This window comes from Hyperolius riggenbachi, chromosome 8 (assembly GCF_040937935.1).
Source record: "Hyperolius riggenbachi isolate aHypRig1 chromosome 8, aHypRig1.pri, whole genome shotgun sequence".
In the NCBI taxonomy this organism is placed as follows: Eukaryota; Metazoa; Chordata; class Amphibia; order Anura; family Hyperoliidae; genus Hyperolius; species Hyperolius riggenbachi.
The window spans coordinates 35,749,057-35,761,256 of NC_090653.1; the positions used below are offsets into that span (position 1 = coordinate 35,749,057).

The 12,200-nt window shown below is 50.3% G+C and overlaps 1 protein-coding gene across 10 annotated transcripts in view; it reads left to right on the forward strand.

Annotated features, from left to right (window-relative positions):
• LOC137528712 (class I histocompatibility antigen, F10 alpha chain-like) overlaps positions 1-12,200 on the forward strand; it is a 318,384-nt gene that overhangs the window by 279,984 nt on the left and 26,200 nt on the right. The gene's annotated exons all lie outside the window — the stretch shown is intronic.

Genomic DNA, 12,200 nt, shown 5'->3' on the forward strand with positions numbered 1-12,200 from the left:
CCTATACTTAACATTGAGGCAGAAACGCATCCACAATCCAAAAAATGCCTCACCCCGGGAGTATGCGTTTCTGCAAAACGCCTCCCGCTCTGGTGTGACCCACCCCATTGAGATACATTGACCAAGCGTATCCGCAGCCGCAAGCGGCTGCAGAAACGCTGAAAAAGCCGCTTGGTGTGCACCAGCCTTAAGTCTGTTCCTCAATACTTGCATTCCATAACTCTGCCTTGTAGCTTTTCGTAATCTTGCTCATACTACACACGGCAGTTATGGGGGGGGGGGGGGGCATAATGGGAAAATTGAGCATAAGCAGAGCTTTTTTACTTTGGGGGGGGGGGGGGGGGGGGGGGGGGGGCGCACTTCAGAATCTCTGCCTCTGTTGCTGGAGAACTTCGTCCCGGCACTGCTGTCATCTACGCATAACGCTCTGGCAGGGGACACACTCGGGGAGGGGGGATTGTCATCCACGCGTGCCATGGGGGGGACTACACTGGATATTTCATACACATCGTATAAACAGGCTGTTTCATCAAAATTATAAATTCCACATACCCGATATAGAGGATTGGAGGTGGGTGCAGGGCACTGGATGAATGCCTGGCATCCAGCGCCCTGCATATACCACAGATCATCCATCACCGGTATGTGAAATTAATATTAAAGCCGGTGTTTTCGGCTTCTACTAAAGTTGGCTTATACTCGTGTATACAGTAAAACCTTGGATTGAGAGTAACTTGGTTTAAAGGGCTAAAAAAAAACCAAAAAGCTTTACTCACCTGGGGCTTTCTCCAGCCCCTAGCAGCCGACTGTCCCACGCTGGCTGCTCCGCTCTCCGCCACCGTCCCGGACTCCCCACACGATGCAGAGTCCGAGGTCCTTACTGCACCTGCGTGAAGCGCGCTGTCAATCATGGCCACGTTGCCTGTGGCGTACTGCGCAGGTGCAGAACTACTACGCCTGTGCAGTACGCTGCGGGCAATGTGGCCATGATTGACAGCGGCGCTTCACGCAGGCGCAGTGAGGATGACCTCAAGGTCGGCCTCTGCACCGTGCAGGGAGACCGGGGCAGCTGCGGAGAGCGGAGCAGCCAGCGTGGGACAGTCGGCTGCAAGGGGCTGGAGAAAGCCCCAGGTGAGTAAAGCTTTTTTTTTTTTTTTATGTTTTGCCTGATGACTCCTTTAAGAGCTCTTTGCAATACAAGCAAGAATTTTTGTGAAATTTTGACTTGATATACAAGCAACATCTTGATATACAAGCAAAAAAAAAAAAGTATACATGCGTTACGTCATCACAACTTATTAGATAGTTCTCTATTTGGCGTTGCAGGATTGTACTTAATTGTACTTAAACCTAAAAAAATTGTACGCGCTGGCACCAGCTATAGCATCCTGTAACCGCGGTAACTCGTGCAATAATACGCATGGCGGCCCGTCGATTCCGTGGTGGAAAAAACGAATCTAGCTGGCGGCGGGAGACCAGAAGATCCGGGAGTGACATTGAGGGCACAGGATGGCTGCAGGGGGCTGGTAGAAGCCCCAGGTAAGTGAAACAAATTTTTTTTTTATTGGGTCTTAGGCTCACTTTAGGCTGCATTTCCACTTGTGCGGTGTGGAATCGCCGGGAAATCACCGCAGACGAAATCGCATGCGGGTGCGATTTTGCATGCGTTTTTTCCCGTGATTTCGCATGCGATTTCGCATAGGGTAGTAGGTGGGCGATTTTAACCATGTCACTGCCTGTGTAAATTAACATTACCTCCTATGCGAAATCGCATGCGAAATCGCGGGGAAAAACGCATGCCAAAACCGCATGCGATTTCCCTATTAGATACATTGTATGCGATTCGCTTAGCGGTGTGCGGGGAGCGAATTCTGACGGCTCTGCCGTGCAGATTTTCCCCGCACACAAAAACGCTCCGCACAACGCACAAGTGGAAACAGGCCCATCCACTTGTATTGGCTGTGCGAAACCGCATGCGGACAACGCATGCGGATTCGCTATAGTGGAAATGAGCCCTTAATCTGAATGTAGCGACTGTGCAAAGTCCCATTTCCACAAAATCCTCAAAAGTAACTGTCATTGGATAAGTTCCTTACTAAAGCCACACACAAAAAAGGTTGGGGCGAGCCAACAGATGGCAATTGATTCTGTTATAGTAAAAGTCTTATTTACATTTATATTTCATACTATTTGTAGAACTGGTTTTGGATTGTGGAATAAATCCTTTGGGATTCCATTAATTCTTATGGGGAAATTTGCTTTGATATATGAGAACTTTGGATTACAAGCATGTTCCGGAACAAATTATGCTTGCAAACCAAGGTTCCACTGTATGCCATCTGCCAAAGTAATGTTAAAAAGATAATATATTCAGTAGCGGTGCACTGTAAGGCTCTATTGACACCTGCGTTATCAATTGCAGGAGTGATTTTTCCACGCTTTCACGCGGAAAAATCACTGAACAGTGCGTCAATTTTGATGCAATTGCGTTTAGGAAATCGCCTGGAAAATGGTTCAGGCAACGCGTTTGGCATTTTTGGCCGATTTGCGGCGATTAGTGCAAATCGCCCAAGTAAGAACGGGCCCATAGGGTTTAATTACGCTAGCACTTTTAAAAAGCGCTAGCGTTTGAGCGTTGTGCCGAAATCGTGGCAAAACGCTCTAGTGTGAATGGGGCCTGAGTAGCCGCAGATGTTCACTAAAAGCTAAATTATTGTAAATTTGTTCTGTTTTAAGAAGGCACACTACACTTAGCATTGCATTTTAGTAGGAGGACGTTTGGTCTCTTTTAGCCCCCTATACTTGTGGTTTTGGGTCACCCCGAGCTGCTTGGTTACTCTGTTGTACTGGTCCAAGCCCCTATCCCATAGCGCCATATCAATCCCTGCCGTGTACTGATGAGGACCAAAACTCTGAAAGGCTTAGTGCACACCAAAACCCGCTAGTTGATCCGCAAAACGCTAGCGGTTTTTGAAGCTTTTTTTCTTCTTATTATTATGAAGCGTATTGCTAGCGTTTTGCGTATCTTTTTTTGTGTAGCAGATAACAGATATTGTTACATTAAAGCTGTTGCTGAACACCTACTGTAACAAAAACGCCTAGAAAACCGCTCTGATCTGGCGTTTCATCAAGTGCTTTGCGTTTTTCCTATACTTAACATTGGAGGCAGAAACGCCTCCAAAATCCAAAAAATACTGCAGCCCGGGAGTATGCGTTTCTGCAAAACGCCTCCCGCTCTGGTGTGCACCAGCCCATTGAAATACATTACCCAAGCGTTTCCACATCTGCAAGCGGTTCTCAAAACGTGACCAAAACCGCTCGGTGTGCACTAGGCCAACCAGGCTGTCTGCATGTGGGGTTGATGTGGCTGTGTAAAATGTAAAGCTATAGGCTTGCTATACGCCTGCAGTTCTGGATGCAAGCTTGGCTCTAGGGGCATAGAGATAACTAGCCAACCCGCGTCGTAGCATACGCCGCATCTATCTATCTAATAGAGTACGTGCCACAACTTTGAAGCAAGAAGAAGTAGGCTTTCCATGAGAAAATGTATGCGTGCTCAAACACCAAGTTTAACTGTAGCAAGTCTGGCTTTGCAAATCCGGCCTAATTGGCTATTTATGAGGCAATGCTCATGCAAATATGCATTTGCTTTCGCATGCCAAACTATGCAGGGTCAAAAAACCAATACTGCAAAGTGCTCTCTCGCTGCCTGGGAACCACAGCGTCACCCCGGAGTGGGAGGCTGGGTGGCGCAGCTGCCCCCCCCCCCCCCCCAAGCGTGGCCAGCGCTGGGGAGAGCCGTCCGCACCCACCTCCTAATATTAAAAACAGCCACTTAGGGCCCGTTTCCACTCTCGTGGAAACGGGCGCGAATCTGCCGAGTTTCCCCGCAGGCAAATCGCGCGGGGAAACTCTGCCATAGGGGATAACAGCGCCGCCGGCCGAATCGCTTGCGGGAGCGATTCGGCCGGAACCCCCCTCAGAATTCGCGGCGGAGGCTGCGAATCCCATAGCCGTGCATGGCACGGCTCATGGGATTCGCCTGCGATCCCGCCCACCCGCTCAGTGCCGGCGTGCGTCTCGCAGACGCACGCCGCAGTAGTGGAAACGGGCCCTTACCTTAACGTCCATTGGGTTCTGCTACATGCGCATTAATTTTCTCATGGAAAGCATTTTGTGCAGTTTGTATCCTTTGGAGGCAGGTGGTGGATGGCTTGCTCCGGTGGTGTGAACCCTGGAGTGAGTGCGCCTGCCCCCCCCCCCCTCTGGAGTGCTGTATGTGAGCCAGCCCTGAGCTCTAAAGCTCGGGGTGACCCATGCTTCTCTCCTTTCTCATGTGGTGCCCCCAAATTAATGCGCATGTAGCAGAACGCAATGGACGTTAAGGTAAGTGCCTGTTTTTAATATTGGGAGGTGGGTGCAGACGGCTCTCCCCGGCACTGGCCAAACTTGGGGGGGTCGTCCACGCCACCCAGCCTCCCCCTCCGGGGTGCCGCTGTGGTTTCCAGGCAGTGAGAGAGCCTGGGACCCTGCGGTCCCCCCAGTTGTATAAAAAGGGGGCATTGGGAATCCTCCCCGTTGCGCTCTGGAGGCCTGGAGCACACCAAAAACTGCTAGCAGATCCGCAAAATGCTAGCAGATTTTGAAACGCTTTTTCTTATTTTTCTGTAGCATTTCACCTAGCATTTTGCGGTTTTGTAAAGCGTTTTTGGTGTAGTAGATTTCATATATTGTTACAGTAAAGCTGTTACTGAACAGTTTCTGTAACAAAAACGCCTGCAAAACCGCTCTGAACTGCCGTTTTTCAGAGCGGTTTGCGTTTTTCCTATACTTAACATTGAGGCAGAAACGCATCCGAAATCCAAAAAAATGCCTCACCTCGGGAGTATGCGTTTCAGCAAAACGCCTCCCGCTCTGGTGTGCACCAGCCCATTGAAATACATTACCCAAGCGTATCCGCAGCCGCAAGTGGATCGCAAAACGCTGCCGAACCGCTCTGGTGTGCACTAAGCCGGATAGTGCTAATGTAGCATGTAGCAGGGTGACTGCTTTGTGGTATTGGTTTGTGCATGCATTTGCATGAGCATTGCCTCATGAATAGCCAATTAGGCCAGATTTGCAATGTCAGACTTGCTAGGGTAAGGCCTCTTTTCCATGGACTGTGAATAGGCAGTGAAATGGCTCTCAAACTCTCACAACTGCTTGCTGCTGCCTGGTAACTGCTTGCTGCTGCCTGGTAACTGCTTGTTGCTGCCTGGTAACTGCTTGTTGCTGCCTGGTAACGGCTTGTTGCTGCCTGGTAACGGCTTGTTGCTGCCTGGTAACGGCTTGTTGCTGCCTGGTAACGGCTTGTTGCTGCCTGGTAACGGCTTGTTGCTGCCTGGTAACTGCTTGTTGCTGCCTGGTAACTGCTTGTTGCTGCCTGGTAACTGCTTGTTGCTGCCTGGTAACTGCTTGTTGCTGCCTGGTAACTGCTTGTTGCTGCCTGGTAACTGCTCGTTGCTGCCTGGTAACTGCTCACTGCTGCCTGGTAACTGCTCACTGCTGCCTGGTAACTGCTCACTGCTGCCTGGTAACTGCTCACTGCTGCCTGGTAACTGCTCGTTGCTGCCTGGTAACTGCTCGTTGCTGCCTGGTAACTGCTCGTTGCTGCCTGGTAACTGCTCGTTGCTGCCTGGTAACTGCTCGTTGCTGCCTGGTAACTGCTCGTTGCTGCCTGGTAACTGCTCGTTGCTGCCTGGTAACTGCTCGTTGCTGCCTGGTAACTGCTCGTTGCTGCCTGGTAACTGCTCGTTGCTGCCTGGTAACTGCTCGTTGCTGCCTGGTAACTGCTCGTTGCTGCCTGGTAACTGCTCGTTGCTGCCTGGTAACTGCTCGTTGCTGCCTGGTAACTGCTCGTTGCTGCCTGGTAACTGCTCGTTGCTGCCTGGTAACTGCTCGTTGCTGCCTGGTAACTGCTCGTTGCTGCCTGGTAACTGCTCGTTGCTGCCTGGTAACTGCTCGTTGCTGCCTGGTAACTGCTCGCTGCTGCCTGGTAACTGCTCGCTGCTGCCTGGTAACTGCTCGCTGCTGCCTGGTAACTGCTCGCTGCTGCCTGGTAACTGCTCGCTGCTGCCTGGTAACTGCTCGCTGCTGCCTGGTAACTGCTCGCTGCTGCCTGGTAACTGCTCGCTGCTGCCTGGTAACTGCTCGCTGCTGCCTGGTAACTGCTCGCTGCTGCCTGGTAACTGCTCGCTGCTGCCTGGTAACTGCTCGCTGCTGCCTGGTAACTGCTCGCTGCTGCCTGGTAACTGCTCGCTGCTGCCTGGTAACTGCTCGCTGCTGCCTGGTAACTGCTCGCTGCTGCCTGGTAACTGCTCGCTGCTGCCTGGTAACTGCTCGCTGCTGCCTGGTATCTGCTCGCTGCTGCCTGGTAACTGCTTGCTGAGCACACAGCTCAACAGTCCGTGGAAAAGAGGCCTTAAACTTGGTGTTTGATCACGCATAAATTTTCTCATGCAAAGTATTTCTTCTTCTTGTTTGAAGGTTGAGGCACTTAGTCTATTATATATATAGATTTGTATATTTAGTAGCGGTGCATTGTGGGTAACCACAGATGTTCACTAAAAGCAGAACTATTGTAAATTCCTTCTGTTATAAGAAGGCACACCACACTTAGCGTTAAAAAGAAAAGAAAACTGAATTGGTGGAAATACCTGTACAATATATTATTTTCAGCTGTTCCGGGAGCATGGACATTTAGGGCTTGTTCACACTATGAGCGCCTTTCATTTTATAAAAGCGCTGGCGATTTTTAAAACCACAACAACAAATAGCATTTGTGAAGCACTTTTCTCCCGTGGGACTCAAAGCGCATAAGCATGGCTCCGACCATCGTGGTACAGAGGAAGAAATTTATAAGTCTGGAAATGCCAGGCTAAACAGGTGGCTTTTCAGTCTGGATTTGAATAACTCCAGGGATGGTGCTGTCTTTACTGGGTGTGGCAGGGAGTTCCAACTAGTAGGGGCAGCATGACAGAAGGCTCTGTCTCCAGATTTTTTTGAGGTGCACTCTGGGAGTGACCAAGTTTATAGAACTTGCTGATCTGAGGTTGTGAGAGGTGTGGTGCAGCTTCAGCAAGTCCTTCATGTATCCAGGGCCCAGACTGTGCAGGGATTTGAATGTCAGCAGTCCAATCTTGAAGAGTATTCTCCATTCTACTGGTAGCCAGTGCAGTGAGCGAAGGATCGGTGTAATGTGACAGTGGCGAGGCTGGTTTGTTAGCAATCTGGCAGCAGCATTCTGCACTAATTGCAGGCGACGCAGGTCCTTTTTGGGGAGGCCAGCATAAAGGGCATTGCAGTAGTCCAGCTGTGGTGTGATGAAGGCGTGAACTAGGGTTGGAAGATCCTCTGGGGGAATCAGATGTTTAATCTTTGCAATGTTCTTCAGATGAAAGTAGGAAGATTTGTGAAATGCTGGACCAAGCAGGTCAGGGCATTTCAGCATATGTTTAGTTGGTCCAGGGTCCAGGTCGCGCTTGAGCAATGTTTCTCATATGAGCGATGAGTTTTCTTTCCAATAGCAAATGTGGTTCCTGCACCATTTCCTGAACGTTTGTGCTTCAATACAAAGTATAATGAAATCGCGAAGCGCTTTGAAAAGCGATTTGGTGCGCACTTTTGAAAATAGATATATTGTATTTATTCAGTTCCAGGTCAAAAAGTTCACTTCTTGATTGCTGTCAGGAAGAAAAAAAAAATCTCCAAACAAAAGCGCTTAGAAAAGCGTTCACAAAAGCTGTTAAGCGCAAGTCGCTCTGAAAGCGCAGGGAAAGCACTTACGAAAGCGCTCACAAAAGGACTTGCAATTGTGCAGGTGATTTCTAATGTGAACTAGGCCTTATAGTTCCAGAGAGAGACATGTCTAAGTAGCAGAAAAAAAAACAACAACTTTATTTTAAATTGTTCAAAAAGTTATGAAACGAAAAACAGCAGCACAAGTTAACTTTATCAACCCCTATAAAAAGGTTTTTTGGTAAAGGGAAGTTTGGATATGGACAGTGCTTAACAAATGTGTTCTCACTGCAGCTGATCCACAATCCTTTGAAAAGGATGCAATACCAGGAGAGCTAATTAACACCTCATCTCTCTCCTTAGAGAACTCCTGATGGGGGGGGGAATGAAAAGTCTGTGGTGGGCTAGATTAAAGTGGAACTGACCTTAAAATTCGTTCACGGAGGGTGTCTCCGTGAACAGCCGGAGAGCCGCCGATCACGGCTCTCCGGCAAAATGTAAACACGCGGGGAAGAAATCCCCGCTGTTTACATCATACAGCGCCGTAAGGCAGATCGGCGATCCCCGGCCTCTGATTGGCCGGGGATTGCCAGCACATGATAGGCTGAAGCCTATACTACAATGCGCAGGACGGATATCCGTCCTGCACAGCTCATACAGGGAGAGGGAGGGACTGAGAGGACGGGAGCGCCGAAAACGCTGCGGAGGGGGGCTTTTAGTGTCAGATCGATTATTTTCAACATGTACGATCTGATTTCTGAACATTCGATCGATTTCCTATTGAAGTGAACGGAAAACAGTCAAAAATTGGTCAGAAAATGATTGGAAATCGATCGAAATTAGATCAGACGCGTTAGAAGTAATTTATCTGACAGTAAATCTGCCAGAAAATCTCATAGTGTGTACCCAGCATAATAGGTGGGGGACAAGTCTCTCTAATTATCTTCTTATCAACAACCATGCTGTTCGACAGAAAGCACACAAAAAAGTAATCGCAAGAGGCAGGAATAAGCTTCATGCTTACTTTATATGAGGCTTTCTGTGCATACCTTCAGCCTAAGCACACACACATGACATGCTCTACTGCACACCACAGATACCCCATTTGGAGGGGGGAGAATCAGTTAGGGCTCGTTTCCACTAGCCGCCGCATGCGTCAGTGACACGCCGGGTTGTGCGGGATCGCAAGCGAATCCCAGAAGCCGTGCCATGCACAGCTATGGGATTCGCAGCCTCCCGCACGAACTCTGTGGCCAGTGTCGGCCGAATCGCTAGCGCAATCGATTCGGCCGGCGGCGCAATAGGTTCCCCACAGGTGATCTGCCTGCGGGGAAACTGTGGATTCGGAACGGTTTCCGCTCCAGTGGAAACGGGCCCTTAAGGTGCCCATACATCAGGTAACTTGGCGAGCGATCAACCATCTAATTCGATTATTATCGAATTGGATGAAAATCAGTGCCGCCAAATGCATGTCCGACCGACAAAGTGACCAATTTCGGGACAGAAATTGATCACATTATCGATTGCACATGCTGCAAGATGACAGGCCGAAGTTAGTTGGTCGGGTGCGTGGCGGTACAGCGACCGATTTTGGAATGAGCGACGAGACCCCTTCTGCTGCCATTTATAAATGCGCCCCCTCTCCCCGTCTGCATTTATACATTACCTGTCCGGTGTCAGCCTCCACGCGGTGTCCGTCCATCTCGCCGGGTTCCGCATACACTCATGCATGCTAACGGAGCATAGCGTCAGACGCTATGCACCGCTAGCGTGTATGCGGCTGTTAGAACCCGACAAGATGGACAGTCACCGACAAGATGGACAGGTAGGTGGGTAATGTGCTGCGGCTATGGCTGCAATGAGCTGCTGCATGGTGGTTGAAGTGGCCTGCAGCAGCGGCTATGTGCTGAAGCCATAGCAAGAGTAAGTAGGGAGTGTACTGCTGCTACTTCCTGCTGAAATAAGGCATCCTGATAGCTATAAGCAGACATGAGTGGGCAACTTATAGCCGCTGCAGAGAGCAACTGCTGTGTTTTATGATGGCTGAAGCGGCCAGCAGCAGTGTATTTGGCTTGGTGGTACAGCTGCAGTGCTGTGTGCTGTAATAAGAAGAGCTACAGAGGTGCTGCCGTGCTCCAGGACGAGTTTGCTTTTGCAGTTTTTTTCGGTAGTGTGTAAGGAGAATTCTGGTATTCCGATTTATCGTGCAACGGGACAGCAGTCATGCTCGGATGCAGGTCGTGATCACGACTTGCCGTGATTCCATGCTTGGAGCTGTGGTCCCTGTATGGAAAGAGAGGGGCATGCTGGGAGCTGTAGTCCCTCTATGAAGGGAGAGGGGCATGCTGGAAGCTGTGGTCCCTGTATGGAGGAGGGAGAGGGGCATGCTTGGAGCTGTGGTCCCTCTATGGAAGCAGAGGGACATGCTGGGAGCTGTGGTCCCTCTATGGAAGCAGAGGGACATGCTAGAAGCTGTGGTCCCTCTATGGAGGAGGGAGAGGGGCATGCTTGGAGCTGTGGTCCCTCTATGGAAGCAGAGGGACATGCTGGGAGCTGTGGTCCCTCTATGGAAGCAGAGGGACATGCTGGGAGCTGTGGTCCCTCTAAGAAAAGAGAGGGGCATGCTGGAAGCTGTGGTCCCTCTATGAAGGAAGAGGGGCATGCTGGAAGCTGTGGTCCCTGCATGGAGGAGGGAGGGAGAGGGGCATTCTTGGAGCTGTGGTCCCTCTATGGAAGCAGAGGGGCATGCTGGGAGCTGTGGTCCCTCTATGAAAGGAGAAGGGCATTCTTGGAGCTGTGGTCCCTGTATGGAAAGAGAGGGGCATGCTGGGAGCTGTGGTCCCTCTATGAAGGAAGAGAGGCATGCTGGAAGCTGTGGTCCCTGTATGGAGGAGGGAGAGGGGCATGCTTGGAGCTGTGGTCCCTCTATGGTAGCAGAGGGACATGCTGGGAGCTGTGGTCCCTCTATGAAAGCAGGGCATGCTTGGAACTGTGGTCCCTCTATGGAAGAAGGGCATGCTGGGAGCTGTGGTCCCTCTATGAAGGGAGAGGGGCATGCTGTAAGCTGTAGTCCCTCTGAAAGGAGAAGGGCATGCTTGGAGCTGTGGTCCCTCTATGGAGGGAGATATTGCTGGGAACTGTAGTGCCACTGTCTGTAGTGTACATGACACCTAATGCTGTAGGGTGGGGGGGTACTCACAAGCCTGCTTGGTCACAGGCAGCAGCAGAACAGAAGGCAATCCCAGCCAGGGATCAGATCCTCAAATGTCATGCAAACAGCCAGTGCAGCTTCCTGCTTTCTTCCATGCACTGAGGAAAGCGGCACTCTGAGATCTGCTTCTCTCGATGTCCTATATTAGCTGACTAGCTGAGTACTCTGTCTCCTCCCCTCCCCGTGCTTTGCTGTCCAAAGAGAGGAAGGAAGGTACAAGCAGCTGCAGCAGAAACCTGAGTGATCGAGGCGCCAGCCGCGGGTAAGTGGGATGCGGGACGCATGCATCCCATTACTACTTCCCTCCCTCCCTTGGAATCTGCCCCCCCTGTGTCTTCCCCCTGTTTGCAGAGTGCGCAGCTAAGCGGAGCGGGCTGTCCGCTTACCGGTATCCACTTACCCGCGGCTGGCGCCTCGATCACTTTTTTCTTCCATTGGCACCCTCCTCCTCACCCACCCACCCACGGACACCCTCCTCCCCACCCACGGACACCCTCCTCCCCATCATATATGGGGGAAATATATGGGGGAAATATGTATTAAAAATATTAGGGGATTATATTAATTGAAAAAAAAAATCAATTTTTTTTTATGGTAGGTGTGACGGGGGGGAGGGGGCGTGGTTAGGGGTGTGGCCTAAGTGTCCCGATTCCCAGCTTTAAAATGTTGGGAGATATGCCAACACAGCCACACACTGTGCCCCGGGCCCCCCCACCTTCCCTTTCCCTCCCCCGACATTGCTTCTCTCTCATCTCCTCTCCACTGCTCACGTCTCTCCTCCCCTGTCAGCTATCAGCGCTGCTCTGTCAGTATTCATGAGTCTGACCAGGCGCTCCCTGATGACGTACTGTGAAAACACAGCAGAGTGTGGGGGGCGGAATTTCCGACATACAAGAAGGTTTCCCAGTGCTCTCTGAGACTGCCGCGGCAAGCGACGTCACAATTGGGAGGGACTAAATAAAAGATTTATATTATACATTTTATTTACATGTTTTTAATCATGTTTTCTTAACTTTTCTCTTATGATTTTTAGAAAGGATTTGTTTGGTCCATTTTGCAGTGTAGAGTTCAGTTCCTCTTTAATACAATTTTATGGCAGATCGATTATTGCCAACATGTCCGATCTGAATTTCTCTGATTCTCTGATCGATTTCCATAGAAGTGAACGGAAATCGATCGGAATTCAGATCAGACATGTTGGAAATAATCGATC